The sequence below is a fragment of the Penaeus monodon genome, chromosome 7 (genome assembly GCF_015228065.2).
Source record: "Penaeus monodon isolate SGIC_2016 chromosome 7, NSTDA_Pmon_1, whole genome shotgun sequence".
NCBI lineage: Eukaryota > Metazoa > Arthropoda > Malacostraca > Decapoda > Penaeidae > Penaeus > Penaeus monodon.
In genome coordinates, this window is record NC_051392.1 from 23,569,151 (window position 1) to 23,585,737 (window position 16,587).

The window sequence follows — 16,587 nt, forward strand, 5'->3', positions numbered from 1 at the left end:
TATATATAATAATATATATATATATAATATATATATATTATAAATATATAAATATATATATATAAATATATATATATATATATAATATATAATATATATATAATATTTTGTGTGTGTGTGTGTGTGTGTGTGTGGTGTGTGTGGTGTGTGTGTGTGTGTGTGTGTGTTTTACGTGTTTGCATGTGTGTGTTTGTGTGTATGTGTGTATATATATATATGGTTACCTCTGCTATTGAGGGAACTAGAGCGGTTGGGAGTTGGGTGGCTACCCTCTGGGAGGTGAGAAGACCTGGCAGTGGCATGATCAGTTTTGGGGGGTACACCTACAAATGGTTGGGCCGTGGTGATGGTCATCACGTCCAGGGAATAGCCATAGCCATCTCCAGCAGACTTCAACCCTTGGTAGTTGAGGCAGCAGTGGTTAAGGAGCATATTCTGGCATTGAGACTGAAGCATGATGTTGGTTTCGTGTCTCTTATTGCTGTTTACGCTTCTACCAATGTTTGCAAACTCGATTTGAAAGAAGTGATCTATGCCAAACTTCACGTGTCTGTTGGCCGCATGGCTCAGGAGCTGATCCCACAGCGAGAGGCAGCCTCCTTCTCCGGGACTTTGCTAGGTCCCCTCTCTGGTCATGGTATAGCGATAGGGCCCCTTGGAGATTCTTCACATTCTTATCAGCACTGGATGGAGGATCTTTCAAAATTGCAGGTTTACCGGAATGCTGATTCTGTGGCCCCTGCCCACAGGTTGGTAGAGGCTATCCTTTTGGGTCCATTTCAAAACTCCTCTCCTCCAGGGGGTCACTCTAGGGTTTTCACTTGGACAGACTGAGGGAGGGGGAGTGTGCCCGTGGTTTCAGATCAATTCACAGAACTTGAAAACCCAATGGACGCAGTTGCTCTGTGGGAGTCCTTCAAGTGTGAGACACTCAAATCAGCACAGGAGTCCCCTGGCGTACGCCTGGGGAAAAAGGCAGAATTGCATCTCCCTTGAGACATTGGAGGCCACCGAAGAGTCACATAGCTCTTCTGAATGGCGATGATTTGTTCACCCCTTTGGTGCTAGGGCTCAGACATTGCTGAGAAGGGGAAAAAGGAACAGTTTATCGGGAATCTTGCTGAGGTTGAAGGCCTTTTTCTTGGTTTAACGACCTTCACCCTGCCTACCAAACCCGAGATTGATTGATTGATTATTTAAAATTATTGCCGCATCAACACCCCAAGGTCATTAGCGGCGAATTTTGATAGATAGAAATATTAATTTTTTTAAACTATCTATCAATAAATATCATACAAATAATAATAAATAAATTAAAAATCCAAAGCATAAATATTATGCTCTAAGCATATAAAATTATTGCATAAAAATTATGCATAGTTAAATTTTATTGAAAATATTAGTCTCCCTAAGGAAACTAATAAGACTCTCTATGTCACAATCCTCCCACACTACATTTTTCAGTGTATATGGGGGAGACAAGTACATACGTCTTTGGTCTGAGAATGTTGCACATCTCTCCACTTCATGTCCGATCGTTAATGGCTCTTGGCATCCCTCACAAAGTGCTTGACTTTTAGCCGTCATCGGCCCATGAGTCAGTCTTTGTGTCCCCAATTCTTATTTCTTGTTAATGCATTTTCCACTTTCAGTTGGGATGGATGCTAGTCACTCAACTACCAAGGTCGTCTCTAATCTCTCGCAGTTTGTTTCTGGAGGTATGCCTCCATTGTTCCTTCCATCTATCACGAAGACAACTCATGATGCTGGGTTTCAGGTCGATGTGTGGGAGAGGAAAACGAGCATCACAAGGCTGAGCAGCAGCTGCCTTGTCCTTCCGATTAGCTTGCTCATTCCCACTGATACCAACATGCATTGGCACCCAACACAGAGTTATCTTTTTACGTGTTTGACATCAGTGCAAGCCAATCTTAAAACTCCCTCACTACTGGATGTGATGATTTTAAGCTCTTAATTGCTTGCAAGGCACTACAAGAGTCACAATATTTTCTTCCTTCTGCTCACTGCTACAAAGCCCACACCATTTTCAGATTTCAAACCCAAATGTTTTAATTGCATTGATCCTTGGTACTTGGAAATGTGCTGAAGAAATCTCTCACTGACTTCTGTTTTCGGATCTCTCCTCTTTCCCCCAATTCCGACCAAATCCATTTCGACTTGATTAGTCCAAGGGGGGAATTGGGGAATTCCAACAGCTAGAACCCTAGTGAGACTTAAATTAAGCTCTTCCACAAGAGTCCTCCTTCTCCTACCATAGGATCGGCTATCCTCAAGGGGTTGAAACCAATCTGGATGTAGGAGATCCCGGAATCCTTTGTAGTCTCGTGTAGTAAATCAGGTTCATGTAGTCCCAGTGTACTGAAAGAGGTGGTTCTCTACTCTCAGTATACAGGGAATCCACAGGTGAATACCTAAAAGCCCCAGTACAGATTCTGAGAGATTCATTTGAACAGAGTCAACATCCAGAACAGAGGGAGTTGCAGTGAATAAGCCCAAGCTTACTACGAATAAGTGCTCGGTAAAGCTTCAGAAGCATTGTGCGGCCTGCACCCCAAGATAGATGTGAAAGAACCCACAAAATACTAAGCCCTTTTGTAACCTTCACTTTTAACTGTGATGCACCCATGTAAGCCTTGAGTCAAAAAATTAGACCAAGTACTTCAACTCTTGGACAAATTGCAGTGGGTTTGCGCCTAAATAGAGGGAAGGATGGAACTTTCCTCGTTTGTGGAATCTATAGCCATGGTCTTGCTTGGAGAAATTTGAACCCATGATATTTTTGCCCACTGTACAACCTGATTTATTGCACCCTGCATGTGTCCTTGCACATCCTGTAAGCTTCCTCCTGAGCAGTACAGTGTAAATTTCACCCACATACAGATTACATGAGACAGAACTTGGAACAACCTTTACAATGTCCTTTATAGCAATGGCAAACAGGGTCACACTTTAAGACTCTAAACTTCCTGTTAGCAAGGAAGCTTTGTATGAAGGTAGGAAATACTCCTTTTAAAAACCAATGTCATACAGCTTCATGAGTATCCCATGCTTCCAATAGTATCGTAAGCCTTTTCAAGGTCAAAGAAATGATAACATATGACTTTGCTGTGCCAAGGAATTCTGTATAGCAGTCACCATCCTTATAGGTGCATCTGTGGTCGTTCTCAATTTTCTAAACCCATATTGATATGGGGTCAGCACATTTCCCTTTTCTAGCAGCCTTGTCAACCTGAAGTTACCATTTTCTCCATCAGCTTGCAGATGCAGCTGGGAGAGAAATTGGTCTGTAATTTCCTGGTGTGGAGCATCCTTACCAAGTTTAGAGACAGGAATGATTAGAGACTCTTTCCATGTGGTTTGGCACTGTACCCCCCCCTATAGATCCTATTGAATAGGTCCAACAGGAACTTCTTTTGGGGGTCTCTGGTAAGTGAGATATCCTTTGTTATCGAATATCATCACTTCCTGGGGCAGTCTTATGGCAGAGCTGCAAAGCAGAGTCCATCTCCTTGCGCAAAAATGGCAAGTCGTAAGGAAGTTCTGCTGCAGTCCTACTGAAGAACGACACTGGGGGGTCGTTCCTGTTCCAGCCCGAAGTATGGAGAATCAGGCAGTGTAAGATGCTCCCAGAGGAGATCTCTGGCCATGGATTTAGCTACTCATTAGCAACATCTTTTTGTCTGTGATGATTTTTGCCATCTATCTTCAAAGCAGGTGGTAACAGTGATGTGCTCTTTCCAGCAATCTTGCGCACCTTGTCCCATACCCATGCTAAGGGGTCCGAGTTAATCGAGGGGACATACTGTCTCCATTATCTTCGCCTGGCCTCCTTTAGCACTCGCCTGGCCTTGGCTCAGGTCTTTTTGTAATAGATAAAGGGTTTAAACTCGCTGGGGCGTCGTTTCATCTGCCTTAGTTCAGCTTTTCTTGCTCTGACAGCTTGTTGGCTTCATCAGGACCACCGTGGTCCGGAAGTCGACGGTAATGCCCGCTACTTTTTTGGAATGGGTGCTTCTGCTGCAAGTGAATTCGTGATTTGAAAGTGATTAACAGCATCTTGAACACACTGGAAATTTATTCACAGATCCTTAAATACTGCAGTTGATCTAGAAAGATTACATTCAGCATGTTTAAATCGCCATCTCTGCACTCCATTGGCTAGGATACCATTCACCTCCTGCAAAATTATTGGAAAGTGGTCGCTTCCATGTAAGTGAAATTCATCTGTGAATCAGGTGAACCAACTGACAAAATCTATATTGGAGAATGTCCCAGTTTGAATTTGGAAATGTGTGGGAGTGTATTGTTTCAGTAAAACTGCATCTACTCTTAAGAACAAGGACTCCAAGGCCCTTCCTCGAGGGTTGCACAAAGTGTCCCCCCCAGAGGTGATGCCAACCATTGAAATCTCCCAAGAGTAGAAATGGATGTGGCAACTCCCAAGTAGATTTTTTTAAATCATCTATGTTGAGATTATGTGGAGGAAGGTAGATAGATGCAACAGTGTAAGGTCGTGTCAAGCCTATTTTAACAGCCTTCACTTGCTGTCTGCAGGTGGATGGCCTGGAAGGGAATATCCTGATGTACCATTACTGCTACTCCTCCATGAGGTCCATTATCAAAGGTCTCATAATGGGCTTGAATTTGGAATCCCCTCAGGGGAAAATTTGGATGATTTTCCCTGGTCATAATCTCTTGTAGGCATACACAAACTGGGTTTTTATGAAGGGTATCAGATGTTTGCAGTTTTTTTCCCATTTTGCATGATTCTCTGACAGTTTTCCCTTGGATTTAGTGTATCCAGTTCTTTAAACTAACTCTTCATAAGGTGTTTGGCAGCACCTGTGGTCAAGGTTTGCCCCATACCTTTAGGCTGCCCCCCCCTTTTCCCGGGTCTTGGGAAAATCTTTTGAGGGGTTGTTTACCCCTGGAACTAGCTCCAAAGACCCCATTTTGAAAAAGAGTCTTTTGAACAGGCAAAGGTTGTACCTGAGCCTTTGCTTCAGGGGCATTCTGCCTAGCAGTGGAGGCCCCCCCTGGATGTGGTGACAGCTTGGAGCTGTCACCATTGAGGCCTCTGGAGCCTTACCTGATGGCTCCAAAGAACCTTACTTTTGGGGAAAAGGAGTCTCCTAAATAGACCCTTCACTCCTACTCTGTTTCTGGTGGAATTCACCAGAGGCAGTTTCAGCAATTGGGGACTGAGGTTTAAAGGAAGTGGTAGAGTGTGTGGTACAAGAAGCACCGGAGGGCAAGGGTTGGTGGGAAAGAGGACGAGCTAGAACCAAAACAAAGGATTTACCTGGCTATGCAAACAGCATACGGGCACGTCACTTTGCCTCTGGAAAACTAATTTTTTTCCTTGCTCCTTATTAACTATACTTCTTTTTCAGATTTGTACCTTTTACATTACTTTGAAGAAGCTTCATGAGCTTCTTTGCAGTGGTAACAGCATATTGGACCTAGACAGTTGTCATGATGACCTGTTGTACCACACTTTACACATGCTCTTGGTTGTCCATTTTCATTAAAACGGCAAGATAATGGCTCCATGCCCATAACTCTGGCAGTGGAAGCACCGCATAGGGTTGGGCACATATGGCTTTACCTTGAGGTGGTACCATGCCAATTTAACTGATTCTAGAAGGACTAACGTGTTAAAAGTTAGATGGAGAGCTGGTGTCGACTGTTCCAACCATCAAAATTTCTTCTTAGAACGTTTTACTACCAGTACATTAAAAAATTCTCTAGTTCCTCTAACAGTTTCTCCTCAGAATACCTCATCAGGCCTCAGGAAAAGACAATTCCCTTACACTTTCAGGCTACCATCTCGCTGTGGGGTGATGCGAGGATCACGTTGACATACCTCAACTATTTTCCGATGTACTTCAAAAATATAAAGATCCATGATTGATACACCATCATTGGTCTTTACTACTAGGTACTTACTATATGACATACTTTCATATTTACCAGGTAAGATTTCCTTGGTGGATTGAGGAGGACTTTTCCCCCTCTTACCTGGTTTGGGAGCCTGGGAACCATTACGATTCCCATTCTTGCCCTTTGGAAGCTGGAAAGGTTCCAGAGTGACAACATGTGATGTTCCAGAGGGAATTAGAATTCTTCATTTCCTCACCCTCCCACCCACCATGGAGTCCAACGAGGAGAAGCTATAATTGGGGCTCAAAATCTCCAAACAGCCACAGGGGTAATGAGGAAATATACGCAGCCACTATTGCAGTCATGGGACCCATGCGCTACCGGGCTGAACAGTGCCGCTTAACCCTAGCCATATTGACCAGCCGACTGACTTGACCAGGTCTTGATCAAGCCACCCGTCTAACCAGAATAGAGGACCAAAAAGGTGTATCGCTAGCTGCAGGGCACAGCGTGCAGCATCGCTCAACCTCCAGGACTCCTGTCACCTGGTAATACAGGGGTGCCACTTACGGCAAACAAACGTGGGAGAGTTCTCCCTGGTCTCAGATGGAATGAAAACCCGTGGTGGGTGCACCATCCCCTCTCACAGGCCTTGGTGCACCAGGAAGCCATTTTTTTCTCATGGGCCCCAATGGTGACCCCCCAGTATGGGTAAACCCTCTGGTCCGGCTTCCCAGATCATTGGGACCTCAAACCCCCCCCCTACCCCATCCCGGCAAGGCGGCTTCCGTTGGTGGGGGGGGGGGGGGGTTAAACCCAGAGAAACGGAACTCTTGGCCCTCCTCGTAATACCTGCAGTCCACTCAGTGGAGGGGCAGATCAATCTCAGATCATGTTAGGGTTCATCAGGTTGGGCTGAGTATTTTGAGCAGCTGTACCAAGTAGACCCTCCAACAGCTAGATTGGATGCAAGTGGTATCACAATACCTGTACCGACCCTCCCATCGGCGAGGAACCCCCTACCCTAACTGAGGTTGGGATGGCCATTTCTAAGCTAAGTGTGGCAAAGCCTTTACTGTGATGTCCTTATCTTATCTGTGTCTCTGTATATATATGTGTGTATATATATATATATGTATATATATATATATATATATATATCTCTACCGATAAATTTGTCTATTTATATATATATATGTATGCATATATATATATATATATATATATATATATATATATTTTATATATATTTTATATATTATATGCATATATTATAATATATATATATATATATATATATTTATATATATATATGCCTATATATATATATATATATATATATATATAATATATTTTATTGTTGCATATATATATATATATAAATATATATTATAATATTATATTATATATATATATATAAAATACATATAATAATATTATATATTATATATATATAAAATTCTATATATATATATATATAATTATTATATATATATATATATATATATATTTATATATATATATATATTATTCATACATAATTAAAATAAAGATATATATATATATAATATATATATATATATATATATATATATTAAAATATAATATATAATATATTATGATATATTATATATATAATATATTTTATATATATATATATATATATATATATATAATATATATTATTTTTTATATAATATTATATATATAATATATCTATATATATTTTTTAAAATTAAAATTTTTAAAATTTAATTATTATATATACAAATATTATATATTTTAATTTTAATATTAAAATATATAATTTTATGCAACTATATAATATAAATATTTTATATATTATATAATATATAATATACATATATATATATAAAACACAATATATATACAGGCACGATAAGAAAAGGACATCATCAGTAAGGCTTTGCCCCCTTTAGCTTAAAAATGGCCTCCCAAACCTCATTGGGTAGGAGGTTCCTCGCCGAGGGGAGGGTCGTACAGGTATTGTGATACCACTTGCATCCAATCTAACTTTTTGGAGGGTCCCTACCTGGTACAGCTGCTAAAAATACTAGCCAACCTTGATGAACCCAACTAAATCTGAGATGACTGTCCCTCCCTAGTGGACTGCAGGTATCTACGGGGGGGCCAAGAGTTCCGTTTTCCTGGGTTTCCCCCCCCCCCCCCCCACCTAAGGGAAGCCCCCTTTCCGGGATGGGGTAGGGGGGGGGTTTGGGGTCCCAATATCTGGAGAGCCGGCCCAGGGGCCCCTACTGGGGGGGTCACCTTGAGGCATGAGACAAAATGGCTTCCTGGGCCCCAAAGGCCTGTGAGAGGGGATGGTGCCCCCACGGGTTTTTCCCATCTGGACCAGGGAGAATTTCCCCCCACTTTTTGTTTGCCGTACGGGGCATCCTGTATTACCGGGTCAGGAGCCTGGGGTTGAGCGATGCTGCACGCTGTGCCTGCAGCTAGCGATCACCTTTTTGGTCCTCTTTTTGGTTAGCGGGTGGTTTGATCAGACCGGGTCAATCAGTGGGCTGGTAAATATGGCTGGGGTTTTAAAGCGGGACGTTCAGTCGGAGCGCATGGGTCCCTGACTGCAATGTGGCGCGTTTTTTCCTCATTCCCCCTGTGGCTTTTGGAGATTTTGACCCCAATTATAGCTTCTCCTCTTTTGCTCCATGGTGGGGGGGAGGGTGGGAAAATGAAAAATTCTAATTCCCTCTGGAACATCACATGTTGTCACTCGAACCTTCCAGCTTCCAAAGGGCAAGAATGGGAATCGTAAGGGTTTTCCCAGGCCCCCAAACCAGGTAAGAGGGGAAAAGTCCTCCTCAATCCACCAAAGGAAATTTTACCTGGTAAATAAAAAAGTATGTCATATAGTAAGTACCTAGTATAAAGCCCAAATGAGGGGTGTATAAATCATGGATTTTTATTTTTGAAGTACATGGGAAAATAGTTGGGGTATGTAAACGTGATCCCGCATCCCCCCACAGCGAGATGGGTAGCCTGAAAGTGTAAGGGAAAATTGTCTTTTCCTGAGGCCTATGAGGTATTCTGGGGGAGAAACTTTTAGGGACAAGAATTTTAATGAAACTGTAGAAAAACGTTCTAAGAAAAAATTTGAGGGTTTTTGGAAACAGTCGACACCGCTCCCCATCTAACTTTTAACACGTTAGTCCTTCTAGAATCAGTTAAATTGGCAGGGTACCACCTAAGGTAAGCCAATTCCCACCCTTTGCGGTGTTCCCATGCCAAGTTAGGGGCGGGACCCATTATCTTCCCGTTTTATAAAAAAATGGCCCAAAAAAAAGACTGTGAAAGTGTGGTACACAGGTCACTGACAACTGTCCTAGGCCCAAATATGCTGTTACCAAAAAAGAAGCTCATGAACTTCTTCAAGTAATGAAAAATAAAAATCTAAAAAAGAAGTATTTTTAATGGAGAAAGGAAAAAATTATTTTTCCCAAAGGGGGCAAAGTGACGTGCCCGTATGCTTTTTGCATAGCCATAAACCCTTTGTTTTGGTTCTAGCTCGTCCTCTTTCCCCCAAACCCCTTGCCCCCCGGTGCTTCTTTACCACACACTCCCCACTTCCTTTAAACCTAGTCCCCAAATTGCGGAAACTCCCTTGGTAAATTCCCCCGAACAGAGTAAGTGAAGGGTTTTTTTTAGGAGACCCTTTCCCAAAGTAAGGTTTTTGGGGCCCTCAGGTAAGGCTCCAAGGCCTAATGGGGGGACAGCTCCACTGTCACCACATCCAGGGGGGCCTCCACTGCTAGGCAGAAGCCCCTGAAGAAAGGCTCAGTACAACCTTTGCCTGTTCAAAGACTCGTTTCAAAATGGGTCTTTGGAGCTAGTTCCACGGGAAAACCAACCCCCCAAAAGTTTTTCCCAAGATCCGGAAAAGGGGGCACCTAAAGGTATGGGGAAAACCCTTGACCACAGGGGTCCCAAAAACCCTTATAAGATTTAGTTTTAAAGAACTGGATACACAAAAACCAAAGGGAAACTGTAGAGAATTCAGCAAAAGGGGAAGAACGCAACACTGAACTTTCATAAAACCCAGTTTGTGATCCCTAAAGAGATTATACCAGGGAAATCATCCAATTTCCCGGGGGGATTCCAAAATTAAAGCCCTTTAAAACCCTTTGATAATGGACCCATGGAGGAGTAGCAGAATGGTCATCAGGGGATTCCCTTCCAGGGCCCTCCCCTGCAGACGCAGTGAAGGCTGTTAAAAAAGGCTTGACACGACCCCTTTCACGTTGCATCTTTTTTACCTTTCCCCCAAATAAACTCAAAAATGATTTAAAAGACTACTTGGGTAGTTTCCACATCCTTTCTACTCTGGGGGATTTCAAGGTTGCATACCTCTGGGAGACATTTGTGCAACCCCCAGGAAGGGCCCTTGGGGTCCTTGTTTTTGAGGATGCAGTTTTATGAACAAGACACCCCACAATTTCCAAATTCAAACGGGACATTTTTCCAAAATAGATCTGTCAGTTGGTTTTACCTGATTCACGATGAATTTCCTTACATGGAAACGACCACTTTCCAATAATTTTGCAGGAGGTGAATGGTATTCCCGCCAAAGGAGTGCAGGATGGCGATTTTTTAACATGGGGGCGGAATCTTTTTAGATCATGCAGTTTTTAAAAATTTTTGATGATTTCCCGTGTTTCAAAATGCTGTTAATCACTTTAAACACGAAATTTACCTTGCAGCAGAAGCACCCTTTCCCAAAAATAGCGGGGATTACCGTCGACTTCCGTTTTCCACGGTGGTCTGATGAAGCCCAAAAGTGTCAGAGCAAAAAAAGCTGAATTAAGGGAGTTGAAACGTCGCCCCGCGATGTAACCTTGATCTATTACAAAAAGACCGAGCCAAGGCCAGGCGAGTACAAAAGGAGGCCGGGGAAAATAATGGGGGACAGTATGTCCCCTCGATTTAAAACCGGGACCCCCTTAGCATGGGGATGGGCAAAAGGGGCGCAAGATTGCTGGGAAAGAGCACACCGCACCACCTGCTTTTAAGAAGATGGCATATCATCAAGACAAAAAAAAAAAAAAGAGTTGCTAATGAGCAGCTAAATCCATGGCAAAATCTCCTCTGGAGGTCTTACACTGCCCGATTCTCCCCACTTCGGGCTGAAAAGGAACGACACCCCCTGTCGTTCTTCTAGGACTGCAGCGAACTTCCATACCACTTGCCATTTTTGGCAAGGAGAGGACTCTGCTTTTTCAGCTCTGCAAGACTGCCCCCGGGAAATGATGATATTTTATAACAAATGATATCTCACTTACCAGAACCTCCAAGAAGTTCCCGTTGGACCATTCAATAGGGTCTATGGGAGGGTACGGCCACCACGGAAAAAGTCTTAAACATTCCTGTCTCTAAACTTGGTAAAGGGTGCTTCCACACCAGGAAATTACGACCAATTTCCTCCCAGCGCATCTGCAAGCTGATGGGGAAAATGGTAAACTTCAGGTTGCAAGGCTGCTAGAAAAGGAAAATGTGCTGACCCCCTATCAATATGGGTTTTTAAGATTGAGATCGACCCCAGATGCATTGTAAGGATGGAAACTCTATACAGAAAATTTCCCTTTCACAGCAAAGTCATATGTTTTTCAGTCTTCTTTGACCTTAAAAGGCTTACATATACTTGGAAGCATGGGATACTCATGAAGCTGTATGACATTGGTTTAAGAGGAGTATTACCTACCTTCATACAAACTTCCTTGCTAAAAGGAAATTTAGAGTCTTTAAATGTGACCCTGTTTGCCATTGCTATAAAAGACATTGTAAAGGTTGTTCCAAGTTTGTTCAGTAATCTGTATGTGGTGACTTTACACGTACTGCTCAGGAGGAACTTACAGGGTGTGCAAGGACACCTCAGCTGAATAAATCAGGTTTTTACAGGGGCAAAATACATGGGTTCAAATTTTCTCCAAACAAGACCATGGGTATAGATTTTTCCCCAAAAGAGGAAAGTTCCTCCTTCCCCCTATTTTGGGGCAAACCCACTGCAATTTGTCCAAAAGGAAAAATACTTTGGGTCTAATTTTTTACTCAAGGCTTCATGGGTGCTCACCGTTAAAAGTGAAGGTTTTCAAAAGGGCTTTGTATTTTTTGGGTTTCTTTCACATCTATCTTGGGGTGCAGGCCCCCAATGCTTCGAAGCTTTACCGGCACTTTTTTCGTAGTAACTTTAGGCTTATTCACTGCAACTCCCCTTTTCTGATGTTTGGACTCGTTCATAATGAATCCTCAAATCTGTACTGGGGGTTTTAGGTTTCACCTGTGGGTTCCCCCGTATACTGAGATGAGAACCCCCTCTTTCAGTACACTGGGACTACTGAACCGATTTACTACCGAGACTACAAAGGTTCCGGGGTCTCCCCACCCGATTGGTTTTAACCCCTTGAGGATAGCCGATCCCAGGAGGAGAAGGAGGAATCTTGTGGAAGGCTTTTTTTTAAGTCTCACTAGGTTCTACTGTTTGGAATTCCCCAAAATTTCCCCCCTTGGGATAATCAAGTCGAATGGGTTTGGTCGGAATTGGGGAAAAAGGAGATCCGAAGCAGAAGTCAGTGAGAGATTTCTTTAGCACATTTTCCCAGTACCAAGGGTCAATGCAAAAATACTTTGGTTCGAAATCGAAAAAGGGGTTTTGGGGTTTGTAGCAGTGAGCAGAAGGGAAAATATATTGTGACTCTTGTAGTGCCTTCAACAATTAAGAGCTTAAAAACATCACATCCATATGAGGGGGTTCAGATTGGCTTTCCCTGATGTCAACACGAAAAAAATAACTCTGTGTTGGGGGCCAAAGCATGTTTGGGATCAGTGGGATGAGCAAGCTAATCGGGAAGGGCAAGGGACTGCTGCTCAGCCCTTTTGATGCTCGTTTTCCCCTCCCACACATCGACCTGAAACCCCGCACATGAGTTTTCTTTGTGATAGAGGGGGGGGGCAATGGAGGCATACCCCCAGAAACAAATGCGGAGGGTTAGAGACGACCTTGGTGTTGAGTGACTAGCACCATCCCAACTGAAAAATGGAAGTTGCATTAACAAAAACTAAGAAATTTGGGGACACAAGATGACTCATGGGCCGATGACGGCTAAAAATCAAGCACTTTGTGAGGATGCCCCAAAAGCCTTAAAAGATCGGGCAATGAAGGGGAGATTGAACAATTTTCAGACCAAAGCGTATGTACTTTTCTCCCCAAACACTGAAAAATGTATTGGGGGAGGATTGGACTAGAGAGTCTTATTTTGTTTTTCCCTTGGGAGACAATATTTTTTAAAAAAATTTAACTATGCATAATTTTTATGCAAAAAATTTTATATGTTAGAGCTAAATTTATGCTTTGATTTTTAAATTTATTTTTATTTTTTGTATATATTTATTGATAGATAGTTTAAAAAAAAATTTAAAATTTTTATTTCAAAATATTCGCCGCTAATGCCTTGGCTGTTTTATGCGGCCAATAATTTTAAAAAAATCAAACAATCAACTCTGGGTTTTGGGAGGCAGGGTGAAGGTGTTTAAACCCAAAAAATGGGCCTTAACCTCACAAAATTCCGATAAACTTTCCTTTTCCCTTTCACAAAGTCTGGCCCATGCACCAAAGAGTGACACAAGTCTCGCCATTCAGAAGAGCTAGTGACCTTCGGTGGCCTCCAATGTCTCAAGGGAGAGCAATTCTGCCTTTTCCTCAGGGTACCCAGTGACTCCCTTGCTGATTTGATGTCCCACTTGAAGGACTCCCACAGGCAACTGCGCCCAGGGGGGTTTTCAAGTTCTGTGAATTGATCTGAAACCCACGGGCACACCCCCCCCCTCATCGTCCAAGTGAAACACCCTAGGTGACCACGGAGGGACGAGGAGTTTTGAAGTGGCCCCATAGGATAGCCCTCTAAAAACCTGTGCCCCCCCGGGTCCACAGAACTCAGCTTTCCCGGAAACCCTGAAATTTCTGAAAGACCCTCCTCCCAGTGCGATAAGAATGTGAAAGATCCCCAAGGGCCGTATCGCTATCCATGACCAGAGGGGGGCCCTGAAAAAGTCCCCGGAAAAGGGGGCTGCTCTCGCTGCTGGGATCACTCCTGACCCATGGGGCCAAAAGACCTGAAGTTTGGCCATAGTCCTTCTTTAAAATCGATTTTTTGCAAAATTGGAGAAGCGTAAACAGCAAAAAGGCCCCCCCCCCAAAACCAACATCATGCTTCAGTCTCAATGCAAAAATTTTCCCCTTTAACCACTGCTGCCTAAACTCCCAAAGGTTTTGAAGTCTGCTGGAGATGGTATGGGTATTCCCTGGACGTGAGACCCCACCACGGCCCAACCATAGTGGGTACCCCCCATATGATCATGCCACTGCCCGGTTTCTACCCCCGAGAGGGTACCACCTCAACTCCCAACCCCTCTAGTTCCCCAATAGCAGAGGTAAACCCTATAATATTACACACATACACAAAAAACACACACATGCAAACTCATACAGATAAACACACACACACACACACACCAACACACACACACACACAAAACACACACACACACACACAATATATTATATTATATATAAATATTATTTTTATATATTTTATATATATTTTAATTTATATATTTTTATTATATATTATATAATATTTTATATAATTATATATATATATTAATATATAATCACAACACACACACACCCCCCACAACCCACACACACCACACCCACACACACACACCATTTTAATATATATATAGATAGATAATAGTAAAGATAATAATTTAAAAGATAGATAGATAGATAGATAGTAGATAGATAGACAGATAGATAGATAATAACATAATATTTATATATATATATAAAATATATAATTATATAATATATATATATAGAGGAGAGAGAGAGAGAGAGAGAGAGGAGAGAGAGAGAGGACTAGATATATAGAGGATTGTTGACAACAAACTGACAATTAGATTAGATAGTTAGATAAATATAGATGTACAAACACACACCACACACACACCACACACACACACACACACACACACACACCACAACATATATAAAAATTATATATATATATTAATATATAATAGGAGAGAGAGAGAGAGAGAGAGAGAGAGAGAGAGAGAGAGGAGAGAGAGAGAAGAAGAGAAGGGGTTTATATCTTTTAGTCTTTTCCAAACATCTGATATCACATTTTTATTAAAATATCTAATGTATAAATGCATTGTGTATACATATATATGTACGTGTGTATGCATGCATGTCCTGTATTAAATGACATCTAGGTCACCGACGAACTCTATTGAAATTTTTTGTTTTCACTTAACGATTTAGGAAAATCCCTCACTCGTCCCATAGGATTCAATATGGACCAATCCTCTTATACGATACTTTACCCGTGAAAACTTTTAAAATTTTTAACATTTCACTGACGGGCAAGTTTATTTAACAATGGAAAATAGGATTATTCAAATAGACATTTTATACATGAACTTGCAAATTAAATAGTTTTTTCCAAGTATATCCCGAGGGGAAAACCCAAAGTACACAAATTAAAAAGCATAACTAGGCTAGTATTTGATAAAACAAAATTTTTTTCAGCACATAAGATTAAAAGGAAGAGGTCGCCTTAAGTATTTAAATAAGAATATTATCGTATGCTAGATATATGAGATGTGATGCCGAACAAGACATCCAAATAAAAATGGATGCTTCAGCTTAAGTGAAAAAGGAAGTGAGTGGATAGAGGGCGAAGAAAGAATTCATGTTAATTTTGTTTTTCATGTTGACTTTATAATGGCAAAGTTAAAGATGCTGAAAGATAATGATGACGATGATGATGATGATCCGATAGTTATTATTATTATTCATCATGATGACATTATTGTTATTATTAACATTAGTAGTATCATGATATCAATATCAACAGAAAGACTGACAAAAGTATCCCCTATTCATATCTGACTAGTGTCTTGCACTATCTCTGAAGGGTATATTTATCTTCATATTCCCACATATTTGTTCGTATTTGGGCACAGAAAAAAAACGATATTATCAAATTACATAAAATAATTCCAAAAAAACTCTATTATATACTGATTAAACGAGATAGCCAACTCCTAAAAAACAACGTAAACCAAGCACAAGGTTTTTATTCAATCTTTACAATCTCCCCCATAATTTACCCCCAAGTCGAGAATCACCGCTTCGGACGACGCGCGGTTCAGGGTCACCAAAGGACGTTTTTTTCAGCCCTCAGCCCGTTCCGTCATTTTCATCCTCGGTGGGCAATATCACTGGTTTTCCCTCTTCATGAATATTGCATTATGTTAAAGAAAAGTTTTCCCCTAACCTGATAATGGAAATGACTTTCACCCGAACAAATTTCCTTATTCAATTAAACCCTTTCCCTTTGATTTGGTGATGCGTCGGGAGAAGGGTGGGCGATAGCCCGGGGGTTGTTGCAAAAGGGTATTTGTCTGTTGTCGTGAAAATGGCATAAAGTTAAAGGGGATGGAGAAGTATATAGTGATGATAATGATGGGGTTAATGGGCGATGTGATAAAATTAAGGTGATGAAGAAAAAGCAGATGATGATGATGATGACGATGACGATGACGATGACGATTTTAATGATAAAAAAAAAAAAAACAACAAAA